Raw genomic sequence first — 15,832 nt, forward strand, 5'->3', positions numbered from 1 at the left:
TCGGCCTCGCCTGGCCACAGCCAGCCCTCGGGCCACCTCAACGACCTGGCAGTCCAGATGGGGTTCGATGAGCACCCACTCTCCTGGCCCATACGCCTGGACGGGTAACCGAGCCCAGATAACGGCCTCACTTCGTGCCGGGATAGACAGGGCATATCGACAAGCAACCCGGCCGGTGCCCTCACGGCTCCCCTGGGAACTGGCGGCGTGGACCCGGCGACAGTCTGCGGCAATTCGTTTCCATTCTCGTTCCTCAGCTGGAGGAGTAGCCCGAAGAGGCCGAGCCTGGAACACTTCCTCCCAACAATCTGCAATGACATTCATACCAAGGAGGGCTCGATGCGTACCCAGACAATGGTCCCGGACAACCACAACTCCCTTCTGCGGTACAGTGATCCCATGGATCTCTAGGTCCGTAACCAGGTAACCGATATAAGGAATGTCCAGACCGTTTGCCCCTCGTAAGGTAAGCCAGGGGGCCTCCGCCTCCTGCAGACATAGAGCACTGAACAGTTCTTTAGACAGGCTTTCAGAGAATAGTGTGACTTGGGACCCGGTGTCAACAACTCTCTTCGGCTCCCAGACCATGGTCGCGGCTCCCCTTCAGCCTGGTGTACTGCTCCCGTAATCGCAGAGCAAAGGCCCGTAGAGTTTGTCGGGGTCCCTGTTTACAATTAAAGAACTGAGCCCGGAGGACGGCCGCGGGGGTAGCATCACCATACTGCCCAGTCAAGAAATCGAAGACAGCTTGTGCCGAGGCTCGAGTCGCTTCTGGTGCGGCCTGTACCTCTCTCCGGGCCTCTCCCTCAAGCGAATTCAGGACAAACTGCAACGTCTGTGGGGCACTTAGTCCCTGGAGTCCTGCCAGATATTCAACTTGGGCTTTCCACTCTGACAAGCTCAAGTCCGACCCCGGTCCTCCATATCTTTGTGCCCACGGGGCTCCCATAAAGATGGGCATAACTTGAGGCCGGGCCGCTGGCAAATCTTCGTCTGCCATCGGGTGTCCCTGGTCGCTCCACTCGAGATGGTAACCCTGCCGACTACGCCAATTCCGTCACAGGTCGGGATGGCCCCCCCTGGCGCAGACCACCCCTGTGAGCGTACCACCTTGAGGAGTTACCCAGAGACACCACGAAACCAGACAAGGTATCAAATATAAAAAGTATTTTATTAAATTAAAATTCCTTAAACTAAAACTTGGTGTCTCCTCTTCCTGGCCGGCAGGGGTGTGCGACGGAGCAGGCACTAACAGTGGATACACGCAGCGGGGCCTCTTCGGGCGGCCAAAGGTACGTCACGGAACAGACTCTTGCGAGGAATTTACACCGTCGTTCTCCTCACAGCCAGAGGCCAGTAAATGAGCAGATGCTTCTCAGGAGTTCACACGACAGTTCCTCTTCACACCACCAGGGGTAGGTAATGGAGCAGATGCTGATCTGGAATTCACACGACCGTTCCTCTTCGGGCAGCCAGGGGTAAGCAATGGAGCAGATGCTTGTCAGGAGTTCGCACGACAGTTCCTCTTCGGGCAGCCAGGGGTAAGTAAGGGAGCAGATGCTGATCTGGAATCTCACGACAGTTCCTCTTTGGGCAGCCAGGGGTAAGTAAGGGAGCAGATGCTTATCTGGAATTCACACGACCGTTCCTCTTCGGGCAGCCAGGGGTAAGTAAGGGAGCAGATGCTTATCTGGAATTCACACGACCGTTCCTCTTCGGGCAGCCAGGGGTAAGCAACGGAGCAGATGCTTATCTGGAATTCACACGACCGTTCCTCTTCGGGCAGCCAGGGGTAAGCAATGGAGCAGATGCTTATCTGGAAACCGCACGACAGTTCCTCGTCGGGCAGCCAAGGGTAAGTAAGGGAGCAGATGTTGATCTGGAATTCTCACGACAGTTCCTCTTCAGGCAGGCAGGAGTAAGCAATGGATGAACGTTTCACGAATCCTCTTCAAGTCAACAGCATGCACATACTCATGACCGGGCTTTCTTCAGTGTGAGAAGCTCAATGGGCCGATACTGGTTCTTATTTGGAACAGGAGAATCAAACAGCAATACATGAATGTTTCACAAATCCTCTTCAAATCATAAGTATTCAAATACTCACAGCAGGGGCTTGCTTCAGTGTGAGAAAGCTTAATGGGCAGATGCTGGTTCTTGTTTGGAACAGGAGAATCAAACAGCAATACATGGATGTTTCACAAATCCTCTTCAAATCATCAGTATTCAAATACTCACAGCAGGGGCTTGCTTCAGTGTGCGAAAGCTCAATGGGCAGATGCTGGTTCTTGTTTGGAACAGGAGAACCAAACAGCAATACATGAATGTTTCACAAATCCTCTTCAAGTCGTCAGTATTCAAATACTCACAGCAGGGGCTTGCTTCAGTGGGAGAAAGCTCAATGGGCAGATGTTGGTTCTTGTTTGGAACAGGAGAATCAAACAGCCATACATGAACCTTTCACGAATCCTCTTCACCCCGGACAGACTGGAGCTACAACCCTGTACAGTGCACACTCATCGCATAGTAAATGGTTACTTCTGACTCAGCACTCCAAGACAGTGAGTGTGGCGGCTGGGAACACGGACAGACACAAGGTGACAATCCTCACACCAGTGCATACATCAATCACTTCAAATAGTAACAGGTGTCCACTTCACACTAAGCACTGCAACTCACACCAACTCACAGTGAATAAGGTCTCCGCGTGTTATCCCAGCCGACTCCCTCCTCCTGAGTTGATGAAACAGCACATCCAGACTGTACAGGAAATGTACTACGCACACACCACTGACATTAAAAGCTGCAACAGCATCAGACATCCGATTTCAATAGGCATCATCAGAATTCAATAGGCTTCAGGGCAAACTCGCCAGACGTTTGTATATAACACAAGCATTGAGTCAGATAATAAGGATTCCCGATGGCACTTAACTGTCTCACTTTTCTGTTACTGTTGTCTCTCCTTCCCCATCTAGGTTGAATCGCCGTTTTAGACTCCTTCTCTGCCGTGGATCGCCTCTTCACCCCGCTCTCTCCTTCCAGCTCTGCCTGCTTTCTTCACTCGAACATCCGCTTTTATGATCCCCCTCGTGAACGCCGTGATTCAATCTCCGCCCATCTCGCAGCTGCCGCTCGTTTCTCCCGTTTGCGGGATCCAGCCGAACTGTTTTTCCTGGGGCAACCGGCGGGGTGTTGCATTAAATTAGCTCCCCATGGAAACAACACCGAAATAATGGTTCCACCCTTCGTCACCTGGTGACATTTACACTCAATGAACAACATCTCAACACTAAATTATAAAGGCCGGTCTCATAGACGCCTGTCTCAAATACAAGCCGGTGCAGTTCGACGATTTGGGAAAATAAAAGCCCGGGCTATTATTTGAAGTTTTACGGTACACTACTCCCATAGTGTATAATCGCAGACAAGCTATACATAATTATATTTAATATCGAAGGAGCAACAGAGTTTTTGTGAAAATAAATCATTATAGTGGTTTGTTTGTTTCAAATTTTTATAAATGTATTGGGTGGCAAGGTGGGCCTTTTGCCACACACACTTGTTTCAAAACAATCACTTTAGCTGTGTTGTGGAATAGTCAGCCAGCTTTTTATTATCATGTTAATTATTGTGCCTTTAGCCCCAACAGTAGGGGTGCCTTTTACACCAATTATCATACTTTTACATATCCTTCAATTATTGAAAAACTTTAACGCTTTAACCATCTGGGGTTGGCAATCACACCGGCGTGATCTGCTTGCTTTTTTTCTTATCAGTGCAAAACAAACTCAAAATACTCTGTTGATTTTGATCTTACATATAAGTGTTACACGTCATTCAAAACTGTTAAATGTCTTCTTTGTGTACACTCATAATAAAAACATATTGTTGTGTTTTTCGTAAAATAAAGAAAATAAACATGATGCGCGTTCTCCCGTCTCTCTCAATGTGAAGTTCATTCTGAAACGCGACAGAAAATGACCTATAACTCAGAAAATGCTTGTCGCTGTGACATAAAACATATGTCTTTACGAAGCTTGAAGTCAACATTTTTAAATGATGTAAATCATATCAAAAACAAATATTCTCTGTTTAAGTAATTCGTATGAAAGCAACGACATGTAAAATTTCTCGAGTCAAGTCAAGTCAAGTCACCTTTATTTATATAGCGCTTTTTACAATACAGATTGTATCAAAGCAGCTTCACAGTGATAACATGAAAATAATAAAACAAAGTTTGTTTCTAGAAGAAAATTGTGTCAACGTCCACCTTACGTAAGGCAGATCAATAATATTGTTGAATATTAAATGTAATGTGACCACGCCCACACGGGTGGGAGCTGTTCAAATTCAAATGTTCCACGTGAAGGAACGCAGAGCTGTTACCGCCCTCGATCATCACCTCTAAACAAAGAATCAGCGACTTCAGTCCTGCTCTGCCTTTCGTCGAGTTTGGAAGTGTTTGGTCTGTGCACCTTGGATTTACCTCAGAAGAATTAGAAGAACACGATTTGATTATGAGAACGATTTTTAAGATAAGACACATAACGAATGGAAACGTTTGAGGTAACATATGATAATCCATATATTTTTGTCTAGTGTAGTGTTACTGAAGTGTTCCTTTTTAACAATGTATAGGCTGCCTGCTATCTATCTGTTATTATTTTATGCAGCCCTACACATAGGCTATAACAATGCACAACAAATTTGGAGTTCATATGTATTTAATAATAATTTTAACCAGAAAAATCTAAAATGTATTCCCAAAATCGTGCAGCCCTATAGTTTCTCTTGATATCAGCATGTTCACAGGTGGGTTTTTTTTGTTGTTGTTTTTACAGGGACCAGATGCCACTGATGAGTCCTGCTGACTTCAACATTCACAGGAGATTGTACATGAACATGGTAAAATGATAAATCAAACACCTTGGAAATGACAGGTATGTACAGGAATGGTACAAAGTTGTGTGACTGTTCAAGCCTCTGTCTTTAGATTTGTCCTTTGTTGTGTATATTTGGATTATGTTGTGTTGTAAATAAATCCAAACAATCTAAAAGCCATTCTTTTTTAAATCTCCTCATTTTTTGTGCAAGGCTCCTCATAATGATTGGGCCTGATAGCACCTAATAGGGCCATTAGGGGAGGGTCTTTGTCTTTCTCAGGTGTGAAAAGCAGTAATATTAATGAGATCACGCCCCTTCGCATAAAGCTATCTTACACAAAACACGTCATACAAGCTTTATTGTCTTATCTGAATGAGTAGTCAGGATGATTTTCACAGAGTTTTGGAGCAAATACTCTATGCTATGTGATACAATTTTCAAAAGTCTTGTGAAGAAATAATTAGTATGGGTTTCATGACCTTATTTCAGTGACAATTTTTGTTTTTGTTTTTTCACAAACCATGCATAAACGTCATTATCTCAAAACTACAAACTTTTACATACATGCTGCTGACATATTATTGTAGCAGAGTTTGTGCTGAATACAGTGTAATAAGACTTTAGCCATGAAAATGTCACAAGTAACAGAAATAAACACAAATGTCAGAGCATGTCAGAACACCTCCAGGACCCAGAAAACACCTCAGACCCCAGAGGGTTAATTACCTTGAAAAAAGACTGAAAATCATTAACAAGACCTTTAAATATAAACATTAATTTTATCGATTCTCATTTGCAACATAAATCTACATCATTTATAAACATTGAATATTAGATCAAATTTGTCTGGAATCAACTTTGCGAGCCTAACCCTGTGCATTTACCCCGGTGTGCCTTTAGCCCCATTGTACCCTCCCAGATAACAAGCAACCATTGAAACAATGTTATGTCAATGCTGATGGCTCAACATTAATTGTATTGAATTAACATTACAAAGTGATGCTGCTTCAATATCACTTTTGGACCCTCAGTTAATGCTGAAGCAATGTTGATATTTCAACCAAAAATCAATGGTAATATTATTGATTCAATAATTATCGATCTTGGCAGCGCGTTTACTAATGTAGGCAGGGACAATACAATTATATATTTCCTTGACTACTACTACTCTGATATTCGTAGGTTGCTCTTTTATGTTATGTTGTCACATATCTTTATTCACAGATATAGTCTATACAACATAATAGTAATACCAACACAACAAAATATGCAACTTTTATTCCTGTATTTGAATATCACAAGTTTATGATTTGTGTATGATAAAGACATGTAGTATAGGCTAATTACTTTATTTATGATTGGTGTTGACACATACATACTTACAACATTTCAATTGCATCCTCCGCCTCTTGAAATCCCACATAGACACCAGTCTCTGAGGGATATTTTCTTCGAATGGCACCAACCACACATGATGGCAATGGTTTACGATTGCTTCTACCCAAAGTTTCTCCCTTCAGGGCCCACTCCAATACTATGCGGTAGGACACCAACCTGTATTGACTAAGAGCACAGAAAACTTTGTATGAATAGCTAGGCAATCAAGTATACGTGTTATCATGACAGGCTATTTCAAGGGTGCTATGTCAGTTGGCATGTGTGCATATTTCGTGTTTACGTGTATGGTATATACTATAATTGCATTAAACTACCGGTATGCATTTTGATTATTGCAAATTCACTTACTTGGTGGACAGCTGTCCATTAGGTTCACTCGGCATGGGGCGTTTCTTCCAGTTGATCTTGTCACAACGGGAAAAAAACCCGACAACCGCCGGGTGTATTAGGGCAGAGAAATCCTCCGTGATAGTGACGCAAAGATCTTCATTGTCATCAAGCCTTGCCATCGATGGCAATACCCGGTCCCATTCACTACAACAAAAGCACTCAGTTTCTGTGGGCATGGTTGGCATGTTCCACATTTACACCACCAGTCCGTGTTCGTTCTGATTCTCCCCTCGTTTGTAACTCCTCGTCTGTGTATTCTGGCTCAAAACGATATGGTTCTGGATCTTGGTTTGATACCAAGTAAAAATCATCTGAAAATTCCTCAAAGTCAGCCATGATCACCATTCACGTCCGCTACTAGCTAGTTAGTCACGTTGGTTTTGTTGACGGAAGAAACAACGGTGCGTCTCAGGTGCTGCGGTTATCACTCGGCCCAAGTAGCAGTGCTTCGCCTTCTGAGAATATAGTTCCCAGTATTTATACAGTTAAAATATGTCTGTGTCTCATATGACCTTGTTATTTGTACACTCTGTGACTATACAAATCACAACATGTAAATAGGAAAATGTTTGCGTTAATTTGTCACTTATTGGGATTAGTATGCTAGCTGGAGCCATTCACTTCCAGTCTTTGTGCTAAGCTAGGCTAGCGGTGGGTGCCTCAAACAGAGTTACAGCACGCACGGAGATGAAAAAGGTATGTGTGGACTTATCTAACTCTGGGGGATAAGGTGAATAAGCTAAAGTCCCAAAAAGTCGGAGTGTTCCTTTAACTCTCCCAGCATCTGACCAGCTCTCAATAAACATATCTGTCATTTTGCAATTGAATCTTCTGATTATTTCCTAACAGACAAAGGTCAACCGCGGGAAATGTAACAAAAGAATACCGTGAAATTCAGTGCGGTCAATATGACCGTCTATGGCCGAAATAGGTAAATATGTTAATGTGTTTTTTTTTGCCGTATGTGTAATTTTTATTAAAAACATTTTAAATGAAAATACAGACACTTTTAGGAAAAGTCAGGTACCAGCAGGATTTTATTAATTTTTTCAACAAAGTTATTGCAGATATAAAATTCAAAACGGTCAAAATGACCGTTGTGGCCGTTCTAGTGTTAATAGCTGTGCACCATTAGGCTGACTATACCGGTGTATAAGTTATATATAAGTATATACTGTATATAAGTTGCCTCTCTTTCAGAAACGGGCTTGACCAGGGTCACGGGAAGTAGGGGTGCACAGGATTGTAAATGCTGCGCAAATTTTTTGTTCATTTACATTTATTCATTTTTAGCATTTAGTCATTTATTTGTAATAAACACTTTAAGTGGGCAATTAGAATAGAATTAAATTATGTTTTTTAAAACATATTATGTGTAGAGTGTGACGTCACATTGTGACTGTTGTAGTGTGCTTAGAAATAATTTGTCCTCTCTACTCCTGAGCGCAAGTCCACCGTCAGTGCTGTGTAAGGTAGGCACTAGGCAGGTTTTTTGTATTCATTTCTATTTCCTGTCGCTGTGCAGGCTCTTTTAAAGTATAGTGTAACTACTTAATAACCCTTTTATTTAAAGGCCCGTCGACCGGTCCGTTGCATAATGATTAAATAAAGCCGTATCAATAAAATAAAAAATGTGATGGGCAATCAAAATGTCCGGGATAGATGTGTGTATGCTGTTTAAACAAGTGCACTAACCGATGCGCTTGTTGTGTTTCGTGGAGTTTTGACGAGTTTTATAGACTTGATATTGTTTCTTATTCAAAAGTGGTGAGTGCAAGACATGGGCAAGACATTCTTGCTCATGTTCATGTCTCTTGCACATGTTCATGTCTCTTGCACTTCAAGAAATCTGTTAAATTATGTTAGAACTTTATTCAGGAAATTCTTAACATTACTAAAGCAAGATGCATTTTTTAAGAATGTAGAAAAATTAATGCTTTATTCAAACAAGTTAATAACTTTGTATCTAATTACAGTCAGTAACAATACAAATCAGACGCAAATAGCAAGCACGTGTAGCAGGTAGGACGTAGGCAGCGGGAATTGCGCCTTGATTGAATCAGGTGGTGGCTGTTTGGCGCTGCACCTTTAAATCCAGCAAGCTGGCGGTTTCTCTGATTAGTGTTTTGCTACAGACTCTTGGTTCCTTGGACTCTTGGCTGGTTGTACGAGTTGATCTTGACCTGGTGTTTGTGCGGTCATTCAGTGCCGGGGTTACATCCAGCTCCCTGTCTTCATGAGCCCTCACCGGCTGCGAATTGTGTCTGCGTGTTTCAACAAAGATTCACTGGTTTAGAGTGTGACCACTACAAGTTTGCTGAGTGTTGTTTGTTGTGCTGAGAATTTTGGTCTGGTAATGTACGAGTAAAAACCAGACGGAATAAAGTGATCGCTACAGTATGACAACTAATTAACAATTTTGTTGTGTGGCCACTGGTTTGCTGAATGTAAATTACTTTCTTTTTTTTTTGTGCATGTGATTTGTGATGTGCCCTATTTATTCTGTGTTTGTTTATTGAGTCTTGCTGAGTTTTTGAGTGCGATTTAATAAAACACTTTGACTTTGCACTTTGTTGTCCCCGGCCCTGAATTTGTTACCCAGAGGCCTAATGTCTGTTTTATGTGTGTGTCAACTTGAGTACAATAAAATAAACTGTCTTTTATTTTTATAATACTCCAGTCCCTCTCTCTCTTTTTATTTCCCTTTATTGGGATAGCCTGCTAGTAAACATCTAAAATTCTGACTGTTGGTTATCAACTTGTGACTGGTTCGAAAAGGCCCCCTAGGGGTCACATTTGGCGCAGTCGGCAGGATTTGATTGGGACTGGTGTAATTTTTTTGTGTGTGTGCAACATGACATCATGACTTTGCGTAAACATACACGCCACTTTCAATTCAAGTGGCGTGTTATCTATACGCATTTTGAGCTATCCGCGTGTATGTCCACGCCGAAATCTTTTGCGTGTATGTCTACGCCATTAAATGTCCGAGTGATTCCGCGTGTATGTGTACGCCGTTAAATGTCCGAGCGAAACGAAGCAAAATCTATATCTACATCTGTGGAGCGATATTTCTTTTCCTAGGATGGTAGGAGAAGACTCATAAATGGAATTAACCCCAGTGACGGGTAGGTTTAGGGACGGGGTTGAGGTAGGTCATATATTTATATATACATAATACATTAATATAACGGTAAGTCAAAGGCGTTGATAAACACGCTGAAAAGCGATTATGCGTGTTGATAGCACGCCAAAAATGGAAATACGAATTGGCGTGTCATACATACGCCATTTCATGAGATCAGTCTGGTGTGTGTGTGTGTGTGTATGTGTATGTGCATGTAATGAGTGCAGGTAGAGTACAGGAAAAGCAGTGGTTGAGGATTGGGCCTGGACAGCGGTTCTGCAAGTGACAAGTGGGTTGTATTTTAAAAAAAAGAAAAAGAAAAAAAGGGGAAACAAATTATTAATTTTTTTTTTCCCTCCTGGCTTTGTTCGGTTTGAAATGTCTCAGGAGCTGAAGGAACGGGTCGGGCAGCTAATGGAGCAGATTAAGCAATTGCAGGTTGACAATGAAAGGCTACGTCAGGGAAATGTAGCATCTGATGGGGCTCTAGAACAGGGAGAGCAGAGTCAGCAAGAGTCAAATCGCCATGAGTCTTCTGGATTGAGGTATGTGTATGTTCCTAGATAACGTAAATATCCCAGGTTCACTGGTAGTTCAGAGTCTCCTCCGGTGGAAGAATGGATTGAGGAGGTTCGTCGATGTTTACAGGTTAGGCATATGTCCATAGGTGAGCTGGCGCGTTTCGTGTATGACCTTCTGGATGGGGAGGCAAAGCTAGAAATTAAACTCCATCCAGCTTCAGTTAGATCCGAGCCTGAAAATATTTTCTCTATACTGACTGAGACTTTTGGCTGTAGCCAGTCTTATATTGACGCTCAACAAAAAAATTTCCAATGTCGTCAACGAGAGGGAGAAACGTTGCGTGAATTTTCACACTCAATGTCACTTATGGAAGTTGCACAACGTAAAAATACAACTGCAATTGATCAATTTGCAGAAAACGTTAGAGACAAAATGCTGCATAGAGAATTAAAACAATACATCCACCTTAATCCTGATTCCTCCTTTTTGGACTTGCGTCGTGAGGCATTTTGCTGGGCCGATGATGGCGAGGGGCCTCGTCCTGTCCGTGCAAGGGCTTTTTCGTGTGACGCTAGTTCAAGGGTAGTGGGAGCGTGGCAGGCAGAATTCCAGGTCGTTTTAGCACAACCAAGTAATGAATTGACTGAGCTCAAAGACTGTTTGCGTAGGCAGCAGGCCCAATTAAATACTATTCTTAAACATTTGTCCCCTGGCTCAGGGCCATCCAATCTACCAAATAGGCAGACTAATCATCAGAGGCGGTTTCGTTTTGATGTGGATGGCAGACCTATTTGTCTACGTTGTGAGCAGGTAGGCCACATGGCTAGGGATTGCCCGGTGGGCTCACGGCAGACACAGCATGTGGGGGTTGGGTCCAGTCCACCCGTTGGGAACGGAAGGGATGACTCTTCCAGCAGGCAACAGGGAAACTAGCACCCTCTAGTGCATGGAGCCAAGCACTAGAAGGGGGTTTGATGGGCTCAGACTCGTTTACATCTCTTTTTTCCTGTCCTTCTGCATTGGTGGGCGAGTGTCCCATGGCAGATGTTCAGATGGGCGGTGTAACTGTTACTTGTCTTATAGATACCAGTTCTATGGTATCTACCATCACAGAGTCCTTCTTTAATAACCATTTCCGAGTCCTGGGGTGTGACCAGCTACGTTCCTGTGGTTGGTTACAGTTAAAAGCGGCCAATGGCCTAGATATCCCATATCGAGGTTACTTAGAATTGGATGTAAAAGTCTTAGGAAAAGTTTTTTCTTCCATAGGCGGTGGTTCAAGATCCACCTGAGTCCAGACTTAAGACAAACAAGGACTCTGTCCCAGGATTGATTGGGATGAATGTCTTCCGTTGCTGCCTGCAATAGTTTTTTTTTGCCAAGACGGTGCAAGTTTGTTTACTTCTTCCGGGTTAACAGTCCCTGCCGTTTGGGAACATGCCTTATTAACGTGTCAACGCCTCGAGGAGTTTTCTACGTCTGGTGTTCTAGGCAGGGTTTTGACTGCCCCTGGGTCCTCCATCTGTGTTCCAGCCGGATCTTTAAAGTTTGTGTCAGCCACCTGTAGGCAGGGGCTTGGCCCATCAATTCCTTCTGTACTGTTAGAACCAGTAGGGGCAGGGTGGCAGTTGCCACCAGACTTAATTGTCCCAATCTCATTGCTCCCCATTGGAAATGGTACAGCACAAGTGCCAGTTGTTAATGTGGGCCAGGTAGATCGGTGGATAAAACTACGTACCCTGTTGGGGGAAATGTACTTGATCACTGCACGTTCCGCTAGCAAATCCATCTGCTTTCAGGAAGAAAATGGCACCCAAGGCCCTGTCGCGTTCATTCGGTCAATGGAGGCTCCCTTGTGAAAAAGAAGTGTGCTTAATTGTATTGAAAGCATACTTTTTGTGTGCTTAAACTAATAAAAGTATACTTTTTGAAAAGTGTACTTGCAGATAATATAATATAATTAAAATTAAAGACCACTTAAGTGTATTTAAAGGGAATACACTTTAATGACAATATTTATTAACTCACTTAAGTGCACTTTTTACAAATGCACTTTGTAATAATATCTAATTAAGTTTAACTTAAAGTAAGTACACTTTCATCACAATATTTATAAACACACTTAAGTGCACTTTTAAAAATGCACTTTGTAATAATATGTAATTAATTTTAACTTAAAGTAAGTACACTTTCATGACAATATTTCTAAACACAATTAAGTGTACTTTTTAAAAATGCACTTTGTAATAATGTCTAATTAAGTTTTACTTAAAGAAAGTACACTTTCATGATCATATTTGTAAACACACTTAAGTGCACTTTTTACAAATGCACTTTGTAATAATATCTAATTAAGCTTAACTTGAAGTACACTTTCATCACAATATTTCTAAACACACTTAAGTGCATGTTTTAAAACAATCACTTTTTAATTGTGTCTACTTAAGTTTGACTTAAACATACATTTTAAATAATTATGATTTTATAGTGTTTTAAATTTATTTTTATAGTGTTTTTAAGTTATTAAATGAAATTTATTTTGATGTATTGACTAATATACTAAATAAAATAATAATTTTAATGGAAAACATGGAAAGTAATTCAATTTAATTTCAACTCAAGTGTGTTGTCCAAAAATAATTTGTTCATATATTTTAAATGTGTTTAGTCTATAATATATACTGTGTGCATTAATATTGAACAAAAATATTGACTTTTAGTTAGGTGAAAGAGTAAAGTTTTGTGAACTTACAGAGTCTAACAACACAATGAGTTAGAACAAATTCAACTTAAACAGAAAAGCTGAAATAAAAATATACTCGATACGAACATGGTGTTTAATGCGCATGCGCCAGAAATACTACGTCATGATGACGCACTACTTCACTAGAGTTTGAAAAATGCGCTGTTATTAGGGGTGTGACGAGATCTCGTGCCACGAGATCTCGCGAGACTAAATATGACGAGATTTCTCGTCGAGTGAAAAAGCTGTCTCGCGATATCCCCATTAATATTCCACCGCTACACTCACATTCGCCTAAACTATCGTTTTGTTGTTTTTATAAAAAAATAAAAACCATTATAAACTAATGCAAAAGTCTGCTCTGCTCATCCAGCACGAGTTGCCGTTGCAATCAGTGCAGCACGAATCACAGTTCACTGATCGCATGACGATGGCGGAGGATTCGTTGCGCAACAGACTAAACGTCTGGTAAATGTCTTATCATTTAGAATGCGCGCTCAGCACCGCTGCTCCCTATACGCGCGGTCACGAATTTGTAAGTGAAAGTAAAACACAAGCTCCCTGATGTGCATTGCGCACAAATTAGGCTGCATACATAAAATAATCCGTCTCCCAATACCCATCTCTGGACTGTTTATTTGCGGCTCTGGTCTCTGTTGGCACTGCGAATATTGAGAGAGCACTGTAACGTACAAAGGACAACAGACAAGGGAGGCTCCGTTTCTGAACTTATAATCGGAACGCAAGAACAACTGTAGAGACAAACAGCCTCGTTTCTCTCGGCCTTTTCCGAACTCACCGCATTAACCCTATAACTGCCGGTGCAAAATAAAACCGCAATTTCACAACAATTATAAAGAGTCTGTGTGCTAACTTTGATTATGGTTGCACTCGCACTTATTGTTTGCACTTAATAAGACTAAGAGAAAACAGTTATTTATTTTTGTTATTTATACGGTTTTTATTTCTCTGTTAAATGTGTGTTAAAAGGAGTTCAGTTAGGAGGTCACACACAGCCTCAATCAGAAGTTCTGAAAGCTCTTAAATGTACAGTAAGGTCTGAAGAGACTAATGTGAAATTATACAGGAGAAAAGCCAGTCAATAAAAACCTTTTACAGTGCTTGAATATTGTTTTCTTTCAATGCATTTGATAATTCATACTCATAAAGTAGACCTGAAATGACATGCATTAGAAGATTATTAGTTAAAACATTGAAAAATGCACCTGCATACTATTTTTCCAGCCATGAATTTTGTCATTGAGGATTTCTGAAAAATTGTGCAAAAATCTCGTCTCGTCTCGTTCTCGTGAACCCAATCTCGTGTCTAGTCTCGTCTCGTGAGATAAGCGTCTCGTCACACCCCTAGCTGTTATGTTTCTGTAATGGCGGTGCATGAGGAAACTGAAGCTTCCCAAACAAGAAGAGAACAAAAGGAGCGCCACGTTTGGCTGTTTGCAGATGAGATGTTATACTGCAAATAATCAGTCAAGTAAGTATATCTTGATGCTTTCTTTATTGAATTTTTTTTCACCGCAGTTGATATTGCGATTAAGAGTGCTTTTTAATCGCAGATAGTAACGTTATACGCAATAGATTCGGGAGGTAAATTAATCATGTTTCCAATAATTTATCTATGATTGCATTCAAATAATGTCTTACATCGTAATGTGCTCGGGTGTGTGGGCGTGTTCGAGGAATTTGTCTACTGAAATGTGTTTTTTTTAAATATATTTATTCATTTATTTATTTTTACTAAACCGACTTTTTAAATAATTTTAAACAAACTAAATGAGTATGACTTAAAGTTAAATTTGCATGCTGAATGCTGATCCAATATTGTAACTCTCAAAGACATTTATATATTAATCAATCTTAACCACCATACATATTTAATACATCACCCACCTCTAGAAATAATGCTTGTAACGTTAATGTATTTCATTTCGTTTTGCATTTGAAGAGTGAGTTGTTCAGTTACTATTTGTTTTGGAATATGTAATATTTTTGTGCTTATCTGGATTAAACATTCATTTTGCAGGATCAGTTCACATTTGTTATTGGAGATACAGGGCAAGCGGTGTGGAATCACAGACCTGTATTGATGAGGTGATGTTACAAGATTTATTATGAATTTTTGCCCAGCCAGCACACCTCTATCAAGCTAAAACACTGCTATCAAGTCCCTAACTATCCCTATAGCTTTTAATGCTTTGAATCTTTTCCATTTGCAAGTAATACATTCCCACCTGTGCATATGCCCCTATAATCATCATATATTTTACAGGTAACAAACCAAATGAAGAAGGCTGCCGCATTACTGTGTCAACCGTGGTAAATACAGGAACATCCATTCCTTCATGAAGATACTAAGATGCAAGCTTAAAATTCAAGATTACCTTTCTCAATTTGCATGGGTCTTGGGTTTGCATGGGTCATTAACCTATATTTGTGTAATTGATAAAGTTATGTTTAATTCCTTTTAAAGTAGCAAAATAAATGTTCTCTATTTTTAATTACTTTAAGCCCAGTGTCAGTGAAGATGGCGTGGTCAGTGCAATCATGGTGCTTGTGGGAAATAGAGGAACCTTGCCCAGCTTTCTACTACGGTGTGACCCTGATGAGGTAATTCATCACATCACACATTCATCAACAGTTAGCAGTCAAAAGTTTACGTACACCTTGCAGAATAAACTGCTTCATCAGGGTAGTACTAAATAAAAAGACAACATATACATTTTTGTGTTCCCTCTTATTGCTAAAAT

The 15,832-nt window shown here is 41.1% G+C and overlaps 1 long non-coding RNA gene across 1 annotated transcript; it reads left to right on the forward strand.

The window, feature by feature from the left end:
• The first annotated feature begins 14,471 nt into the window (after positions 1-14,471).
• On the forward strand, positions 14,472-15,629 carry LOC130070179 (uncharacterized). Its single transcript, XR_008803850.1, has 3 exons — positions 14,472-14,559; positions 15,109-15,176; positions 15,594-15,629. It is a non-coding gene; the product is annotated as an uncharacterized LOC130070179 (long non-coding RNA).
• Positions 15,630-15,832: the final 203 nt, after the last annotated feature.

The sequence above is a fragment of the Rhinichthys klamathensis genome, unplaced genomic scaffold (assembly GCF_029890125.1).
Source record: "Rhinichthys klamathensis goyatoka isolate OS25496 unplaced genomic scaffold, OSU_Roscu_1.1 h1tg000395l_1, whole genome shotgun sequence".
Lineage (NCBI taxonomy): Eukaryota > Metazoa > Chordata > Actinopteri > Cypriniformes > Leuciscidae > Rhinichthys > Rhinichthys klamathensis.